Source organism: Giraffa tippelskirchi, chromosome Y (genome assembly GCF_054371585.1).
Source record: "Giraffa tippelskirchi isolate mGirTip1 chromosome Y, T2T-mGirTip1v1.2.pri, whole genome shotgun sequence".
Taxonomy (NCBI): Eukaryota; Metazoa; Chordata; class Mammalia; order Artiodactyla; family Giraffidae; genus Giraffa; species Giraffa tippelskirchi.
Window position 1 is genome coordinate 24900001 of NC_137290.1, and position 19326 is coordinate 24919326.

The 19326-nt window shown below is 45.0% G+C and overlaps 1 pseudogene; it reads right to left on the reverse strand.

Moving 5' to 3' along the window:
* The window catches only part of LOC145537752 (MYND-type zinc finger-containing chromatin reader ZMYND8-like), a 27076-nt pseudogene extending 7802 nt beyond the window's left edge, over nt 1-19274 (reverse strand).
* Nucleotides 19275-19326: the final 52 nt, after the last annotated feature.

Consider the following 19326-nt stretch of genomic DNA (forward strand, 5'->3'; position numbering starts at 1 on the left):
GAAGAATTGATGCTTTAGAACTGTGGTGTTGGAGAAGACTCTTGAGAGTCCCTTGGACTGCAAGGAGATCCAACCAGTCCATCCTAAAGATCAGCCCTGGGTGTTCACTGAAAGTACTGATGTTGTAGCTGAAACTCCAATTCTTTGGCCACCTGATATGAACGATTGACTCACCAGAAAAGACCCTAATGCTGGAATAATTGGGAGCAGGAGCACAAGGGGACAACAGGAGATGAGGTGGCTGGATGTCATCACCGCCATCCAGCAGAGTTTGGGTAAACTCTGGGAGTTGCTGAACGACAGGGAGGCCTGGCGTGTTGTGGTTCTAGGGGTCGCAAAGAGTCGGACATGACAGAGTGACTGAACTGACCTGAACTGATTTAAGTTTGATTAAATCATTCTGGAGATATAAGCATGTTCGTGAAGCAAACAGTACAACTCTTCCAGTTTCATGATTTCCTATTTTAGACGAGTGTACATCCCCATGCACTTGCTATCACTCTGTTACAGCATAGTTGAGAGGTTTTCACAGACCACATGGACCACAAATCATAAAATGTTTATTCTCTAGACCTTCTTAAAAAAAGCTTGCGAACCCCTGCCTAGAGCTTCTGAAACTTGGGTCATTTATCTACAACCCTTGAAAAATTTAGCACTCCACTGACACATTTCCTTGTTACATTATTTATGTTATTTGTACTTAAATATATTCTTTGAAGTGGAGACTTCTACTTCTAAATACAGAAATCTAGTATTGGCTATACATGAGCACTAAGTATAAAATATTACTAATACATATTATTAATCAAGTCTTACTAGGTGATGTCTCCAGCTAGAGTTTCCTGGCCTGGGATCTGCTTGCCGTGCTTTGGAAAGAGATTTAAAAGACAGATTAGTTCCAAAGCAGCACTTTGTCCTTCATGTAAGAACTAATGATTGTTAAAGCCTTGAGTCCAAGATGGGCTCCATGGTGGGGGCTGGCTTGTATAATGCTGCTTGTGCATTGTAGAAAGGGGTAGAAGATGCATTTGATGTGTGTGTGTGTGTGTGTGTGTGTGTGTGTGTGTGTGTCTGCTTAGTCACTCAGTCATGTCCGGCGCTTTGCAACCCCATGAAATGTAGCCTGCCAGGCTCCTCTGTCTGTGGCCTTCTCCAGGCAACAATACTGGATTGTGTTGCCATTTCCTTCTTCAAGGGATCTTCACGACCCAGGAAATGAACCCAGGTCTCCTGCATTGCAGGCAGTTTCTTTACCATCTTAGCTACCAGGGATGCCCACATTGCTTTGGGCAGAGACAAATATTGCCCCCAGCAGAGAACCACAGCAAACCACATGAAGCTAAAGTCATCTGGGCTGTCATTACAAGCTCCATTCACACAAGTGAATGCTGCCAAGTAAACTGGAGGGTGGAGACAATGGTGCCTGGAGACTTGGCTATGTGTCTGCCTGCTACTCTCGTGTATGTAGGAGTCACTTGTGGTGAGTGAGCGTGGCAAGTGCCCTGTGATCCAGGAGGAGCCAAGGGCCCGTCCACCACAGTCAGGGCCAGGGGACACTCCTAAGTCCCACCTGACCGGGTGCAAGACTTCATGTGCTCAGGCCAGTGGGCCTTCTGGCAGGGGTAGTCAGAGTAGCTGGTATTCCGAAGCAGTAGAAAACGGCCTCCTTCTTGCAGTTGGTACACCACAGCTTCCTCTTGGTCTCGGCCACTGCCTGCTGCTCCTCCAGCTCCAGTTGCTTCTTCACCTCAGCAATGAGCTGGTCGTGCTCCATTTCTAGGCTCTGCTGCATCTCTGACTTGGTCAGCTCTGCCAGAGGAGGGGAGGGGAGAGGATACCGACTTCATCGTCCATCCCAAGCCATGGGCTCATTCACACCAGGTCCGAAGGTGAATCCTATCAGGTGTGAATCCTTGGGTCGGGGATGTCCTGGTCATATGAGCCCGTTCAGAGACTCACCCAGCTTCCCTGAGATCCAACGTCTTTATCTGTAGAACGGGCATCCACCATGCTGACCATGAATGTCAGCATGATCATGAACGTCAGGTCCTGAGGATCCTGAAAATGGGGCCCTGCGGTGATTCTGCAGGAAGTACTCACATAAAACCTCTGAAAAATGTCCACTCAATTCACTTTGAAATTTATCATTTGTATAAGCTTGTTTCTCTATCAAATACAGAGTACCTATGATCTGTAGGCACTGTTGTAAAGACTTTATAAATATGAACTCTTTTAATCCGTACTCCAACCTTAAGGAGGTGTATACTCCTATAATACCCATTTCACAGATGAGGAAACTGAGGCACACAGCTAAGATGAGCAGAGCTGCGGCTACAACTTGGGTATATTTCCTTTTTGATGTGTTTAGTGGCAGCAGATCTAATCTTCCAGACAGGGCATCAGGACTGATCACTGGGCTGACAGGACAATTATCCAACTGCTCAGGCTACTGAGACTTCTCGCAATTTTACAACAGGACAGAGCTCACAAGCAGGAGAAGCTACCACAGCTGTTGTGATGAATTTGTTGCTGATGTTGGTATTTGGAAGAGAGGAAAACGGGTTTCTGCCAGCTCTTGCTTCATACCTGGTTTCTCCAGGTTAGACTCCCTAGGATGCTGTGTTCTCCCTAAGAGTGGTAAGGCGGCCTGGCCTACTTTTGACTCAGTGCACATTTGGGCCTAACTCTAGACATGCCAAGAAGTTCCTATCCAGAACCTTTGTCAGTGGAGGCCAGGTCAGCAGCACTTACCCAAGTTGTATTTCATGCCTGAGAGCTCCTGTTGGTGCAGCCACTGGAGGTCCCCCCCCCATACAGTTATATATTTATTCCTTGTTCAAATTCTCCATTATTATTGTTTTTTTTAATTTTTTAAATATAAATTTATTTATTTTATTTGGAGGCTAATTACTTTGCAATATTTTAGTGGTTTTGCCATACATAGACATGAACCTGCCACGGGTGTACATGTGTTCCCCATCCTGAACCCTCCCCACACCTCACTTCCCATCCCATCCCTCTGGGTCATCCCAGTGCACCAGCCCCGAGCACCCTGTCTCATGCATGAAAAATGGACTGGCGATTAATTTTGCATGCAATAATATACATGTTTCAATTCCATTCTCCCTAATCATCCCATACTTGTCCTCTCCCAAATAGTCTAAAATCCTGTTCTATACCTTTGTGTCTCTTTCCCTGTCTGTCTCGCATTTAGGGTTATAATTACCATCTTTCTGAATCATATATATGCATTAGTATGCTGTATTTGTGTTTTTATTCCTGGCTTACTTTACTCTGTATAATAGGCTCCAGTTTCATCCACCTCATTAGATCTGATTTAAATGTATTCTTTTTAATGGCTGAGTAATATTCCATTGTGTATTTGTACCACGGCTTTCCTATCCATTCGTCTGCTCATTGACATCTACGTTGCTTCCCTATCCTGGCTATTATGAACAGGGCTGCAATGAACACTGGGGTATACGTGTCTCTTTCAATTCTGGCTTCCCCTTTGTATCTAAATCCTCAGCCTGCAGATCTGTATGGAGACAGAAAGACCTATAAAGTGCATCTGGGTGTTTGCTGTCAATAGGGCTTGGAAGCTCCAGAATCACGATACGGTTAATGTCATCTGCTGAATCAAAGAGTGGGAAGCCTGGTCTCTGCTGGCCTCCCCCAGATGGTTGTCAGTGGGTTAATTCAAATTCATGAGAAGTTCTGCTTAAACAAACAAACAAACACAAAAAAAAAACAAATACAAGTGGTCCATCTTTTCTGAGAGGTGCTGCAGTAAAAGCCATTTAAAGTGAAAAAGACCAGATTTTCAAAATAAATAGGACAGTGAGTGACCTACCTATGAACAAGTTCCATTCCTAGAGCACGGTCATAAGTGCAATTTCTTTGTAGAAGTCCAACAAAGTTAGCCTAAGCAACCAACTCACACAATCAGCTAGATAGTACAATACCAGGTACATCACTGCTGCTTTTATGCTTGCTTATGGACGTCCTGGGCTTGAAATAAAGATACTGTAATACTGCACTCTGTACAGTAAAGCACACAAAGCACAACGACTTGTAGAGGATGTGTGCGGGTGACAGTGTACGCCAGGGAGGTGAACTAACTTACAGGATTAAACATGCAAACATTCACGTCTTTCAAAATTCCCAACTTGAAGGTTCACACATAAGAGACTTCAGTTCTATTCAGCCCCTCAGTCATGTCCAACACTCTGCGACTCCATGAACTGCAGGACACCAGGCCTTCCTGTCCATCACCAACTCCCGAAGTCCACCCAAACCCATGTCTGTTGAGTCGGTGATGCCATCCAACCATCTCATCCTCTGCCTTCCCCTTCTCCTCCTGCCTTCAATCCTTCCCAGCACCAAGGTCTTTGCAAATGAGTCAGCTCTTTGCATCCAGTGGCCAAAGTATTGGACTTTCAGCTTCAGCATCAGTCCTTCCAATGTACACCCAGGACTGATCTTCTTTAGGATGGACTGGCCGGATCTCCTGCAGTCCAAGGGCCTCTTAAGTGTTTTCTCCAACACTACAGCTCAAAAGCTTAAATTCTTTTGTTCTCAGCCCTCTTGATATCCCAATTCTCACATCCATACATGTCCACTGGAGAAACCATAGCCTTGACTAGACTGACCTCTGCTGACAAAGTGATGTCTCTCTGCTTTTTAATATGCTGTCAAGCTTGGTCATAACTTTCCTTTCAAGGAGTAAGCATCTTTAAATTTCATGGCTGCAATCAGCATCTGCAGTGATTTTGGAGCCCAGAAAATTTGAGTCAGCCACTATTTCCACTCTTTCCCCATCCATTTGCCGTGAAGTGATGCGACCGGATGCCATGATCTTAGTTTTCTGAATGTTGAGCTTTAAGCCAACTTATACGGAAATACATACACGTACATATTAGAAAAAGATCTTATGGTTAACAATACCTCTGAGAAAGGGTGGAGAATGAAATATGAATTCAATCAAGACAATAGATTTTTGTGTGTCTAGGTATCCATTTCACTTCGTTCTAAGAAGACATGTATGCACTGTCTGTAAAATGAGAAAAGAAAAGAGAAAAGTAAAACAGCAAGCTGCAAATTAATTTTTAAAAATAATGCCAAATGGAACGTGTCAGGCCTCTAGGATACAGTGGCCAGGCAACCAAGGGGAAGTAAACAAATAAAACAAGGACTATTTTTCTCCTGTCCATGTGGCAAAAAAAGAGCTGGTGCCATGGAGTGCAGATAGGGAGGCTTGGTACATTTCACAGCCTGTCTGTTCTGATATCTCGTCCTCTTGGAAGACTGAGGCTGCTGCTGCTGGCTTTGCTGCAGCTTCTGCTGGTGCTGCATCTTCTGCATGTGCCTCTTTTGGGTGGACGTTTGAAACTTACTTGATGAGGTCCGCACAACCTGTTGCATGGCCAGGGCAGTCTCCTTCGGTAAAACTGGCCTCTGCTTTTTCACCGGGTTTCTCAGGCTGCTGCTGCTGCTGGTGGTGGTGGTGGCTGGGCCGTGACCGTGCAGATGGTGCTGTTGGTGGCCGTGACCCCAGCCATGTGAGTTTGGGAGGATGAGTGGGTGAGGACCAGCATTTTGGGGGGAGACCGGCTGCCCGCTGTTGTGGATGATGAAGCTTCACCTATAACGGAAGCCAACACATGAAAAAACAAAACAGAAAGTTGACGGGACTCAGGCTGACCTGCAGGGTCTCCAGGCCAGTGAGTTCTAAGTGACCATCCCAGGCTGCCATGCCAAGGGCCTCCACGTGAATGGGCACATTCTTGCTTTACATGATTAAGCCACTTCTTCAGTGTGTGCTAGCTTCAAATATCAGGCTCCTTGGGGTACTCAAATGTGGGCTTGCTGATATTTGAGAAACTTGTCAAGACCTCTGAGGGACTGAGGCCAACATGACCCAGCCCTTGGCCTGGAGTTGCCCACCTGCTAGTCGATGACCCACTGGCTGAACAGAATCGTTGCAAGTACCTTGTTTTACAAAGTTAGAGTTAGTAAGCACTTTGAGAAAGACTTAGCCAAATTCCCTCTGGTCATTAACAGGAATCCTTTGCTTGGATAGGAAACCTACAGAGCATGTACCCCAAGGAACCAGACAGCCTCCCAGTGGCCAAAGCACTGAATACCAATGAATCACCCAGAACGAAGAATATTCCCTTTCATCTCTTCTAATTCCTTCACGAGAAGTCTCAGTGTGGTCCTGGCAGTCTTGACACCTATCACTCAAGGGAACTCCACACCAAGGACAGAACCATCCCCAGCACAATGGTATTTATGGAGAATTTAGAAGCCTTGCTTTCGTTTTGACTGCAGTTCTCCATTTTGCATCTTTTATGCACAGCACAAAATACTGTTTTCCCTACTGTGTGGTAGTTAAGTTTAAGTTCAAAATTGAGTTCATTTTTTTAAACAGCTGCTGCTTCAGATAAGAAAATATACTAAGGCAATACGTGAACAAGCAGGTTTTGGGAATGACAAAAATAATGACTACGAGTGACTGAGTTTGAAAAATGCTTCCTTTTGGAGTGCATCTTCTGGGAGAAAATGAGCTATGAGAATGGAGGGCAGCATTTCAACAGACAGCAGGGAAAATTTGGAAGAGAACAGTTTTAGCCAAGACATGCCCAGGAATAGGCAGAATTTTGGTGGGTGAGGTCAGGCAGTGAGAAGGGCTGGCCCGGGGGTGACCACATGAGTATTTATCTGTAAGGGGAAGGAGTCTGTTACGACTGCAGGGGCCCCAGGCACTGGAGAGATGAACATGCATCCCCAGAGAGGATTCCCTCGGGTTCACACAAAAAAAACACGGATGCAAGTCAGCATCCTTGATCTCAGACAATGTGCCTGGACCTCAAACTGGGTTTAATAAAGACTGAAAGTGAGGTCGCTCAGTCGTGTCCAACTCTTTTGCAACCTCATGGACTGTAGCTCTCCAGGCTCCTCTGTCCATGGGATTTCCCAGGCAAGAATACTGGAGTGGGTTGCTATTTCCTTCCCCAGGGGATCTAACCAACCCAGGGAAAGAAACCTGGGCCTCCGGGATTGCATGCAGATTCTTTATTATCTGAGCCACCAAGGAAGCCCTTAATGACAACACCTTTTTTGAGGGGCTCAGCATGCTTCCACTGCATGACTCCATGCCTGTCATTTTTAGATGTCTGTCACCCAGAAAAGACGTGAATTCTTGATTATTCTAGGGGACATTTTCAGTTAGCTGTCGTTCTAGGAAAATCAAGGAGTGTGAAAGGAAAAGTATGCTGACAGGTTGACTTTTCCACCCGAGGGCGGAGGGGGGAGGGGGTCTTGGTGGTTACACAACTGACTGTCCCTCTTGCTCCTCCGGGGAAGAATTCAACCAAAGTCCTGGGCCAGAACACAGGGTGGGGCTGGGAGAAGAGCTCTACCTAGAGTGAGGTTGCCCCCATCCTTTCCCAGGATAACCTTTCAGATATCGGTCACAGCCTCTACCCCTTCCCCTTGCAGGGGCAGAAGTGGCTTTGAGCTTGCCCCTTGTAAAACGTAGAGATCCCACAGGCAAGGCTTCTAACTTGCAAAAGCAAAAGCAACATTTGTGCCTCTCTTTTCTGCCATGTGATTAAAAATATGCTGTCCTTGTGGATTAGCTAGTCTGATACCTCCTTGGGCAAAGGGCAACCACAAAAAGGTCCTTTCTCTCTCTCATCTTGCCGAAGCAAGCAACTGGCTATGAGCAGAGTGGTAACTGCTCTGAAAGAGTCCCATTCGAGCTCTTTTCCAAATTAAAAGACAAACAAACAAACAACAACAAAGCAGGAGTATGCAATCTGAAAACTTTCCAGGCTTGACACACTTTTGGGGAGTCTTCATTTATACACTAAAACGTTTTAATTTCTAAAGGATATGGAAGGTTTACTGGGGCAGTGGGGAGGGAGAGGAAAGGCCATGGAAAATTCCATTTGTCCTAAAACTTTGGGAGTATGCACTCACCTGCTGTCTCAAAAAGAAGTGAATTTCTTAAAGGTCAACACTCCAAAGGCGACCCCACCCAACTAGCCTACTTATATCAGACCTAGGTCGCAGTCTTGTACATTAAAAAGGGACTTTTTAAGAGAAGGCTGGAAACGACTGATATGACACCTGTACGTGGAGTCAAGGTCCTGAAGCGAGCTCCCTTAGCCTCTGCTCTGGGACCTCTAGCTAGAAAAGCCATCTTTCGATCTGAGGATTCAGTTTCTCTGTATAAGCTGCACTCCTAACTGAAGATCACTTGGAGGTCACCAAGCACTCTTCAAAACACCAGTCACTTAATAAACACGTAAGTGAAAGCACACCTTTGAAAAGATGCTCAACTGCAGAGTCTGACATGAAGCCAATTCTTCAAGACCGAAATCATCCTCAGGTGGCTCTGGATTTCAACTTCTGTGAAGTTCCTCTAACTGACTTCTTGTTTCAGAATCATCCTTTGCGTAAAATTCCCACCAAGTTCAGAGGATCCTAGAGAAACTTCCTTCTGACACCAGTGAGAGGAACAGCTCAGCTTCATTTTATCACCTGGAGTGCTTTCTATTTGGGGGGGGGGAGCATGAGCTATTTTAAAGCACTCATATGTTTTTTCCCTTTTCACTTCAACTTCAGGAAGCTCAGGGTCAAAAAGGAAGAGTGACTTTGCTAATTCTGAAGGCTGACATAGTTATTTCTGTATACAAACTTTCCCTACATCTCTCACTATTTCATGTTCATTTTTCTCGCTCTCTTGATTTCCATTTTATCAGTATATCTGAAATCCTTTCTGGAAGCAGTGAAAAAACCCACAACTAAACAAACAATGTACTTCAGAAAGAAAGGAATAGTATAAATCTATCACTCATAGGAACACTGCCATCTGGGACCCAACAATTCCACAAACTTTATTGAAAAAATGCTACTCCCGTTGCCTTATGCAGCATCAGAAGTGCTCCCTCAAACCCCAATCCACACAGAATTGGATGTTTCAGATGCCACTCATAATTTTAAGGGATGAGGTGGTGATCCATCCTTCCTGACTGACTCAACTGCTCTCTCTCTTCCTGCCCCATATCACTGAGAGATATTCCATCCTCTTTCAATGAATTCCAGGAACTGAGGTTCAGGAACCTGAACAGTTCACAATGATACAAACACAGAGGATAAAAGCTCAAAACCCATCCCCCCTCCTGCTTTAAGCAGTGAGACGAAGAAAACCCCAGGGGACACAGAACTGAGAAGATGGGTCCTGTCAGAAGCTGCCCATTGTCTGTTTTGTCACTAAGTCATGTCCAGCTCTTTTGTGATCCCATGGACTATATAGACCACAACACTCCTCTGTCCATGGAATTCTCCAGGGAAGACTACTGGAGTAGGTTGTCATTTCCTTCCCCTGGGGATCTTCCCAATCCAAGGATCAAATTTGCGTCTCTTGCATTGGCAGGCAGATTCCTTACCACTGAGCTACATAATTAAACCTGGCTATCCGTGTATGTAACTCACAAACTACAAGAGTTTTTATGGCTACAATCTCCAATTTGTTCTTAGGCCACGTGTCTCCTGGGCCCTTAATTAATTCTTATCTTTCTTGGGCATATCAATACCCACTTGCCAAGCCAGCTGAGAAATTCACTGACTGCTTCACCAATGGGCTAAATATCTTTTAAATCATTCCTATGATCCACTGGTATGGACCTAAAAGAAGCAGAAGATATTAAGAAGAGGTGGCAAGAATACACAGAAGAACTGTACAAAAAAGATCTTCACGACCCAGATAATCACGATGGTGTGATCACTCACCTAGAGCCAGACATCCTGGAATGTGAAGTCAAGTGGGCCTTAGAAAGCACCACTAGATACAAAGCTAGTGGAGGTGATGGAATTCCCGTTGAGCTATTTCAAATCCCCAAAGGTGATGCTGTGAAAGTGCTGCACTCGATATGCCAGCAAATTTGGAAAACTCAGCACTGGCCACAGTTTTCATTCCAATCCCAAAGAAAGGTGATGCCAAAGAATGCTCAAACTATCACACAATTGCACTCATCTCACAGGCTAGTAAAGTAATGCTCAAAATTCTTCAAGCCAGGCTTCACCTATACGTGAACTGTGAACTTCCAGATGTTCAAGCTGGTTTTAGAAAAGAGAGAGGAACCAGAGATCAAATTGCCAATATCTGCTGGATCATTGAAAAAGCAAGAGAGTTCCAGAAAAAACATCTATTTCTGCTTTATTGACTATGCCAAAGCCTTTGACTGTGTGGATCACAATAAACTGTGGAAAATTCTGACAGAGATGGCAATACCAGACCATCTGACCTGTCTCTTGGGAAACCTGCATGCAGGTCAGGAAGCAACAGTTAGAACTGGATATGGAACAACAGACTGGTTCCAAATAGGAACAGGAGTACATCAAGGATATATATTGTCACCCTGCTTATTTAACTTATATGCAGAGTACATCATGAGAAACGCTGGGCTGGAAGAAACACAAGCTGGAATCAAGACTGCCGGGAGAAATATCAATAACCTCAGATATGTGGATGACACCACCCTTATGGCAGAAAGTGAAGAAGAACTAAAGAGCCACTTGATGAAGATGAAAGAGGAGAGTGAAAAAGTTGGCTTAAAGCTCAACGTTCAGAAAAGCAGGATCATGGCATCTGGTCTCATCATTTCATGGGAAATAGATGGGGAAACAGTGTCAGACTTTATTTTGGGGGGCTCCAAAATCACTGCTGATGGTGATTGCAGCCATGAAATTAAAAGACGCTTACTCATTGGAAGGAAGGTTATGGCCAACCGAGATAGCATATTTAAAAACAGAGACATTACTTTGCCTACAAAAGTCCGTCTAGTCAAGGCTATGGTTTTTCCAGTGGTGATGTATGGATGTGAGAGTTGAACGGTGAAGAAAGCTGAGCACCAAAGAATTGATGCTTTTGAACTGTGGTGTTGGAGTAGACTCTTGAGATTCTCTTGGACTGCAAGGAGATCCAATCAATCCATCCTAAAAGAGATCAACCCTGGGTGTTCATTGGAAGGTCTGATGTGGAAGCTGAAACTCCAAAACTTTGGGCACCTCATGCGAAGGGTTGACTCATTAGAAAAGACCCTAATGCTGGGTAAGATTGGGGGCGGGAGGAGAAGGGCACCACAGAGGACGAGATGGTTGGATGGCATTACCGACTCGATGGACATGGGTTTGGATAGACTCCGGGAGTTGATGATGGACAGAGAGGCCTGGCGTACTGCAATTCATGGGGTCGTAAAGAGTCAGACTCGAATGAGCGACTGAACTGAACTGAACTGAACTGATGTTCCACTGCAGGCTTTGCCAACATGCCTGGGGTGTGGCAAGTTTGAAAGAAGCCACTGCTCTTTCAGTCCCCAACAGCAGTAAAGGGAGAACTGCGAAGACTCAGGCAGCAGTTCACAACTAGGTGAGATTGAGCTTTGTCTAGACACTTTTGAAGTCCTCCACTGGGTAGATGCTACTGACATCCAGTTTGTAAAGGCCAGGGATACTGCTAAGCATCCTTGAATAAACAGGACAAAGAACTGTCCAGCATAAAATGTCAATAGCGCCAAGGTTGAGAGGCCTTGGGCCCATGTCAGCTAAATGCAAATATGGCAGAAAACGGGCTCATGTGTGCATCATACAATGCCCCTTGGATTTCTACAGGCCTGAAGAAGAACTCAGCAGTCTGGTGCCGCTCACCCAGAAAACCTTATACTCTAGTAAGAAAATGTATTTTGAGATGCCTGGGCAGTGTGAGGGGAGGTAAGGGAGAATAAACTTATCAAGGTGTTTGACCTGAATGCTTTTATCAATTTCAGACCTGTCCAATGTCTTAGCATCGATAACCACTTGAGACATGTAAGTGAACATATTGGAAAGGAAACTGCTTAGGTTCAAAATGACCTGACTGCTGGAAGCAACTATTACTTTCTAAGAGACTTCTTCTCCTGTGCTCAAAATCAACCACATTGGGTATCAAGAAGGTTAAAGGTAGGCAGGCCCAGCTCAAGTCCTTGTCCTGCTCAGTAACTAGCTAGATGACTTGGAGCTAACCTAAGCTTTGTTGTGCACACTTCATGATGTCTGAGCATCATGTGACATGACATGTGCTGCTATAAATGGCAATGTGACATTCAAAAACCAAATCAAGAAACCAGAAACTGATACAGTCACTTACCCTCCTGTTTGGGAGATGTTTCTTTGGCTTCCTTCCTAGGTTTTCGACCCTCCAGCGCAGAAAGGTCTTCTCTTAAATCTATGACAAATCTGCTCTCTGAATCAGAATCCAGGCCCAAATGCACTCTTGGGGAGTCGGTCTCACCTTTTCCCTTCAGATTATCCTTTGTGGGATGAGGAAAGGGTTTTGCTTTGTCTGAAAAGTCCTTCTCAAGCTGGTGCCTCATCTTCTCCTTGACTGGTCTTGAGTCCACTTTCTCACTGGCTGGTGACGTGCTTTCAGCTCCTCTTCCATCTCTACTGGATTCAACAATTTGGACTTTTTTTTTTTTTTTTTGACAGCAGATGGCTCTTTTTCCATCTGAGACAACTCTGTGTTTTCAGCATCTTCTGGCTCATTCTTGGACCTCTATTCCTCTTCACTGATAGGGTCACTTCCGCTACTATCTGACTTCTCAGTATCCCTGGAATCGCTGGGTTCAACAGTCATATAAACATCTTCTGAGATTTCATTTATGCCTACATTAAAAAAAAAAAAGAAAGAAAACAGGATGCAGCATACTCACAGATAAAGGAGCAGGACCAGAAATCCACAAATATTTAACATGCTCAATGCTGAAAAAAAAAAAAAAATCACATTGCGTCACACTGGCCTGGTGGCGTTAGCAGTAGACTTAACTTGCAGGTGAATAGAGGTGACAAATTGAGCTTGCCTGAAGAGTGTTTCAGTTACTGACATTCAAAAATGGCATCGGACCAAACCACGTGAATTCTAATTTATACAGATCTCAATCTTGGCAGCACAGGTTAACTACTGGGAAACATAGAATGGGAGGGATGGAAGGGAACACTACACAGGATTTGTTAAAACTGATCAATTTTCAGTTCAGTAGAGTTCAGTCGCTCAGTCTTGTCTGACTCTTTGCGACCACATGAACGGCAGCACGCAAGGCCTCTCTGTCCACCACCATCTCCCGGAGTCCACCCAAACTCATCTCCGTTGAGTCAGTGATGCCATCCAACCATCTCGTTCTCTGTTGTCCCCTTCTCCTCCTGCCCTCAATCTTTCCCAGCAGTAGGGTCTTTTCTAATGAGTCAGCTCTTCGTATCAGGTGGCCAAAGTATTAAAGTTTCAGCTACAACAGCAGTCCTTCCAATGAACACCCAGGACTGATCTCCTTTAGCATGGACTGTTTGGATCTCCTTGCAGTCCAAGGGACTCTCAAGAGTCTTCTCCAACACCACAGTTCAAAGGCATCAATTCTTCAACTCTCAGCTTTCTTTATAGTCCAACTCTCACATTCACACATGACAACTGGAAAAGCCATAACCTTGACTAGACAGACCTTTGTTGACAAAGTAATGTCTCTGCTTTTTAATATGCTGTCTAGCTTCGTCATAACTTCCCTTCCAAGGAGTAAGCGTCTTTTAATGACATGGCTGCAGTCAGCATTTGCAGTGATTTTGGAGCCCAGAAATATAAAGTCAGCCATCGTTTCCTCATTTATTTGCCATGAAGTGACGTGACCGGATACCATGACCTTAGTTTTCTGAATGTTGAGCTTTAAGCCAACATTTTCACTCTGCTCTTTCACTTTCATCAAGAGGCTTTTTAGTTCTTCCTCACTTTCTGGCATAAGGGTGATGTCATCTGCATACCTGAGGTTATTGATATTTCTCCCAGCCATCTTGATTCCAGCTGGTGCTTCCATTTTACAGATTAGAAATAAAAGAGGGCCTGAGAAATCCCTTGTCCTGGGACACAAAGAAAACCAAGACAGAGAGGCGAGGCCAGAGACATGGGTTCTTGAGTCACCACTTCGGCTCTTCCCACATATTCCCAAAGCATTTTGTCTTTTACTCTTTGTGTCCAGGACTCAAAGAAATAAGCCAAGCCTTAAAGCAGGGAACGCAAACTCACAGCCCAAGAGCCACGTGGGGTGAGCAGACGTGTTATTTAGGAAGCAATGATTTGACCCAATGCTTTCCAATCTTTCGTTATTTGTTGCTTATAACTTAGAATGTGCTGGCCAATTCAGAAATCTGGAAGTTTCACACAGAAATTAAGATTTTAGGCTTGCCTGAAAGAGCAGAAGACCTGGCCATTCTGGGTCACAGGGCTTCAAGGCTGGCTGAGGCTGAGAACTACTGGCCCATTTCAGTTGGGGGAGCACTGTCTCCAGGTCACCCAGCTGCCCAGCCCCCATCTGGCTCCCTGCCCGGAAACAGAGTCAACCACCATTGTGCTTCTACTGTTTCTCTACTTGTAACTGATTCCAGAGGAAAGGCACCCATTTCCATGTCTCAAACAAAAGGAAAACCGATCAAACAACAGGAGTTTCCTGCATATACAAGCAAAAATGGGGAAAAGTCTATTTCTAACAATAATTTCATTTAACCTGTTTATGTTTCCTCTCCCAGTAGTGACTGTCATCCATCTGTAGGTAAATAATCTGTTACCTACAAGTTTGCAAAGAGGAAATCCCCATCAACTCTGTATTGTCTTCGTTCTAGAGCAATGGTTACCATGAGTGGGATCATGGAAGAGAAAATCGTAAAAGGGCAAGAGCCACAAACAGCCCAGCAAGATCAGGAGTGAACTATATCCACCTCCGCCAGGGCTCAAAGGGAAAGAATCTAAAAACCAAATCTGGTTTGATTTCTGGATCTCAGGGCTGGTGCAGTTGGCAACTAAAGGTCGGACCCAAGAATGACAAGCATGACCACATTTGCTTGGGTACTGGAGCCCAAAGGAGGTGAATTCAGATCCTACTCCTCTGCTTCTATTAGTTGTGTGACCCTGAATGGGTGAACTACCTCTCTGAGCCTCAGTTTCTTCCCCTGGACAATGGGTTTGGTAACACTTTCAACCTTCCAGGGCAATCTTTGCACAGTGCAGGGGGGATAGGAAGTCCTCCGTACATCCTTATTGACAATAACAAATTGAGGAGCTAGACTAGCTGCCTGGAAGAACCCAAGAAAGGTATGGACTGCATAGTTCATCCATGTCACTCAATGACCTAACCAAATGGGCAACCCAGCAAGGAGTGCTTTGGTTAGACAGCCTAGGTGACACCCAACTACAGCTCCTTTCTCACCCGAAGGTCAAGAGCACCCAGTGAAAAGGAAACCTGAAGATTCCTTAAAAAACTGTGAATAGAATGGCCATATGGCCCAGAAATCCCACTGCTGGACATACACATGGAGGAAACCAGAACCGAAAGAGACTCATGTACCCCAATGTTATTCACAGCAGTGTTTACAATAGCTAGCACATGGAAACAACCTAGATGTCCATTGGCAGACAAAAAGAGAAGAAGGCTCTGATCCATACACACAATGGAATTTTACTCAGCCATTAAAAAGAATGCATTGGAATCAGTTCTAATGAGGTGGATGAAACTGGAGCCTATTATACAGAGCAAAGTAAGCCAGAAAGATAAAACACCAACACAGTGTATTAATGCAAATATATGAAATTTAGAAAGATGGTAATGATGACCCTATATGTTAGACAGCAAAAGAGACACATATGTAAAGAACAGACTGCTGGACTCTGTGGGAAAAGGTGAGGGTGGGATGATTTGAGAGAATAGCATTGAAACATGTATAGTATGTGAAATAGATCGTGAGTCCAGATTCGATGCATGAGACAGGGTGTCAGGGCTGGTGTACTGGGGTGAATGACTCTGAGGGATGGGATGGGGAGGGAGGTGGGAGGGTCGGGATGGGGAACGCATGTACACCCAGGGCTGTTACATGTGAATGCATGGCAAAAGCCACTACAATATTGTAAAGTAATTAGCCTCCAATTGATATAAATTTTAAAAAAGAGGTAAAAAATAAAAAGAAAAATTAGAAAATATTTTAACTCAGTAATGATAAAAAAACAGTGTACCAGAATTCATGAGATGCATGTTTGGAAGTGTTCATAATTTTAAATGCTTGTATTAAAAAAGAATAAAAGCCTAAGGCAATGGAAAAAAGAAAAAAAAAAAACACAACTCCCACAAAGCGTTCAGCAAAGGCTATGTATAGGAAAGGTGAGGGATGGATGTGATTAGCTCTTGCAAATTTCCTGGTGTCAGATCTTGTGTTCTTGAAGTAACTGGTGGTCAGCTAACTGTGTTCCTGTAATCCTTGAGGGAAGCAAATATTCCCTATTCCCTATTTCCCGAAAGGATAGGTCCCAAGCTTGACAATCACCCTCCACGGTACTGGTTGGGATGTGGGGGTTCCCTGTGCAGGCCGGTTATCCTAGTCATGGAGCATTCATCTAGCACCCACTCTTGTTACTTCCAGAAGTGCCCAGTCCTAGGTGGAAGAGGCAGTTCTCAGTTCTCTGTGCCCTCCTCTTTCCAAGGCCCCCATACACTGTCCAGCCACCTTCAATGAGGGAGCCAGGTACCCACTATGTAGCTGACCCTCAGCCTCCTCAGTCTACCCAGTTGGAGAGCTTGGTCCTGTAGACTGTGACCCATGCAGATTGCCACAACCATTCAGTCGTGGAGGTGGGAATGGAACACGTTGGCCACTGCTTTGAAACCTGGGCCAGACCAGTCAGTGGCTTCAGCAAAGGCTCTGGGACTCTGCAAGACACAGCCTGTTCCCAAGCTCCACAGTTCATTCCCCATCCCAAGGCCCAAGGGCCTAGAGGGCTCTGTGGGAAGGCTGTAATATAGCTCACTACACTCTGCTCAGAGGCTTTCTGTGGGTGGTGTTGGGGTTTCTAACTCCACTGAAGGTCTTGGGCTGAGGCCTGCAACACCATTTTCCATCCTGCCTCTATTACAGTATCTTCCTTGATGAGCTTATTCAACCGGTGACTAAAAGTTGGTAACTTGGACCATCACGGGCCATTTCCAGTAGCCCGAGGACCACATTCTACTCTGTTTCTATAATGCAGGGATTTCAACTTCACAATGTCATGTGATGTAAAAGATTTCATCTTCCTCTAACTGAAATATTTAACTTAGAATAATGTCCCCATGGATATATATTGCAAACGAGGCTACCATTTATTTATTCACTGCTGGAATTATACTTGACATGTAATATGATTGAAACAATTATCATCGGGCTATAGTTGCATTACAATGTTGCTTTAGTTTCTGAGTACGTATGTCCAAGTGAATCCATTTTAAGTGTACATATATCCCCTCATTTTTGCATTTCCTTCCCATTTAGGTCACCACAGAGCAGAGTCGAGTCCCCTTGTTCTTTCATTTTTCTCAAACTGTAACATTTTCTTAAGTGTTAACTGGAGGTTAATTACTATACAATATCGCGATGGTTTCTGCCATGCATCAACATTAATAAGCCATAAGTATATCGGGGTCCCGCCCATCCTGGAGCCTCTCCCACATGCCCTCCTACGCTATTTTTCTGGGTTGTTCCAGAGCACTGCTTTGCATTCCTGCTTCGTGCTGAGGAAAATCCGAAAGATGATTTTTCTGTATGAAATATGTAATTTTCTCTATCTCACATGTGAGAACATGGGTGCAGATTTTTCTACATGAAATAGGAAATATGTACTTCATGTTTGAAAATCTACTTGTATAATTTTTTCATCATATATGGAATCTTGTCTGTTTCACATGTGGATATCTGTGCACACGTTTTCCTACATGAATGGGGAATTCCAGGTATTTCAGATATGAAAAGTTGAGCATATGCTTTGCTGCCTGAACTCTGAAGTTGTATACATTTCCTATGTGAAAATCTCAATGAAATTTTACTGACATGAAGTATGCAATTAAGATATGGGAACCAACAGGGAATTGGAATTCTGTTTCATAAAAGAAATTCTGGGCACCACTGTTTCTTCGTGAAATACTTAATTCTTTGTATTTCTTATATAGAAAAGAATGACTGTCCACCATGAAGTCTGGAGTTTTCTTTATTAACTGCATCAAAATCTAGGCACTAATTTTCCTTCGTGAAACTCGAACTTCTCTATATTTCACATCTGATGATCAGAATGAACATTTCCCTATGAGAAATAAGGAAATCTTTGCATTTCCTGTAAACCATTGGTTCTTCAGTCTCTGAAACACCTGTTTGCATTTGTATCCCGGTGCGTTACGCGTATGTGTGTACACGTCTGTGCTTGTGTCACCTGTTCCTCTGTGTGTGTGTGTGTGTGTGTGTGTGTGTGTGTGTGTGTGGCCTAAGTTAGGTGCTCAGTGTGAAACACCAGACATCCTAGGAGGCAGAGTATGAGCGTTGCATCTATCCAGGCACTTAAGTTCAGTGTGCCCACGTTAGCTATGTGGCCGAGAGGAAGAGAGGAAGCAATGGTCAGGAGGAGCATTTTGGTCCACTTGAAACACTTGCAGGAGGAGCTTTGCTTCTCTGGGAAGTGCATCCGCAGGAGCACATCCTTAGCCGCCGGGGTGCCTGCTCTAATCTCTGGGCCAGGGGAAAGGCCAAGAGCTGACAGACAGCAGGCCAGGGGCTCCAGGGTGGTTTGGCTTGGGGCTGCATTGTGGGGCCCGAAGAGCTAGCCGAGGAAAGTGTGCTGCTTCATCCTCAGAGGATGGCTACATTCCTGACACTGCTCAAGCCTAAGGCACATGGTTAGGGACGGACTCTGCAGGTGGTGAACTTTGGTGAGGTCAGCGGTAATAGCGACTCCCCCACCACCCCCACCCCCCACCAAACCCACGCTCTGCCCGTGGCTTGCCGTTTAGATCCAAGGTGAGCACCTGTGTCCCTGACGTACCCACGAAACTTGTGTCACCTGTGTGAATCCCTGAGCACACAGAGTCGCCCGCTGCCCCAGTGGCAACTTCAAGCTTGACGGTGGCTGCAGTGTCACCTTCAGATTCCTTGCCTTCGACTCCAGCTGGCCTGGCTCGCCCAGTCGCTGGTCTGGCACATCTACACTGTTGGTCAGGCAAATGGCTTGTGTGGACCGGCGCACTGTGCACTGAGCCAAGTTGGGCCCCTGCGTGCCCAGAATTCCAAGGGGTGTGTCCCGTGAGCGAACGCCTTTTGACTCCATTAGATTGGTTCTGTGATGAGGTCTGGAGGTCAGGGTATAGAGTTCAGGTCCTTCCCGCCAGCATATTACCCATGCGTGGTGGCACACGGTTCTGCGCATGGCTGTCTCCCTTTCCCTGCTCATTG